The sequence below is a fragment of the Aplysia californica genome, unplaced genomic scaffold (assembly GCF_000002075.1).
Source record: "Aplysia californica isolate F4 #8 unplaced genomic scaffold, AplCal3.0 scaffold00292, whole genome shotgun sequence".
Taxonomy (NCBI): domain Eukaryota; kingdom Metazoa; phylum Mollusca; class Gastropoda; order Aplysiida; family Aplysiidae; genus Aplysia; species Aplysia californica.
Window position 1 is genome coordinate 211,038 of NW_004797562.1, and position 1,419 is coordinate 212,456.

Below are 1,419 nucleotides of genomic sequence, written 5' to 3' on the forward strand. Positions count from 1 at the left end.
GAGAGAGAGATTTAGGGGAGGGGGGGGGATGCCAGCCCTCCAGTAAAATACAAGTTCAAAAGGCTTTTGATGTTTACTTATAGATTTGCGCTGGGCGGTCGTGTCTAATGGGGCAAATATGAGGTAAGTCTGAGGTCGGAAATGAAAAACCGCGAGGTCATAATTTTTTTTGAGTAAGTAAAGGAGTCTATACAAGATCTATAAGGCCATAGAATAAGCCGCGTGGTGGGTTTAAAAAGAAAAAAGAGTGAGGTGAGGATTTGTGTACTATCAAGGATTCGGTTACATGATTTTTTAGTAAGGAAGGAGCCTATACTAGAATGCTATAGAATAAGCGGGGAGGGTTTATTTTTAAAGAGTCAGGTGAGGATATTGTGTGTACTATCAAAAATTCTGTTATATTATATTATGATTTTTTTAGTAAGTAAGGAGCCTATACTATAATAACGCCATAGAATAAGCGGGGTGGGTCTTTTTTTTAAGAGTCAGGTGAGGATAGTATGTGTACTATCAAGGAATCGGTTACATATCTTTTTTAGTAAGTAAAGAGCCTATACTATAACACCATAGAATAAGCGGGGTGGGGTTTTTTTTTAATTAAAAAAAAAAGAAAAGAGTGTGGTGAGGAAATGTGTACTATCAAGGATTCGGTTACAATCTACACCGGCTGGGACACTTCATCGATGTGAAATCACCTCTGTTGAAAAGAGGTGTAGAAAAAGCAAACATTACGAGGCACACAGGCAGGCGGGCGCCACGAGACTGGGAGGTCCTGTTTGTTTATCGTGTGCCCTGGGCACAAGATATTCGGAGACGTCTCCGGCGAGCACCCAGGAACTATTCGGAGACGCACTCCCGCACACAGATGCACTACTTTGCGGGGAGGGGGGGGGGGGGTTATCAAACTGCGTATTATTTGCTGCAGATCACACATATTATAGCAACTAAAACTGTCGCAAATCAATTACTTTCAAGAAAATTTCAAACCGAACTGCAAAATATCAATATCAAATCATGGGTTAAAACAGGTAACCCCAGACTTTTTTACTTGGTCTAGAAGCACAAAGAATTTTGATTGGTCTATCTCCGCCGGAGACGTCTCCGAATAGATGCTGACAGATCATAGTGAATGACATATCGCCGCAGTATAGCATCACCCTCACCCCTCCCCCACCCCCATAAAACCAATTCTAAAAAAAACCCAACTCACAATCGAGCCGAAGGAAGAGTTTCCCAATCACAAACGCTACTAGTAGAGAAGTCCATAAAAGACGCCACACATTTCCAGACCCGCACAGCTCAATAAAAATACTATAATACATGTCTGATGTTTTCATTTCATTCATGATAATGCTTTCCACGACAATTATTTGTTCCTGTAATACTCTCTCTCTCTCTCTCTCTCTCTCTCTCTCTCTC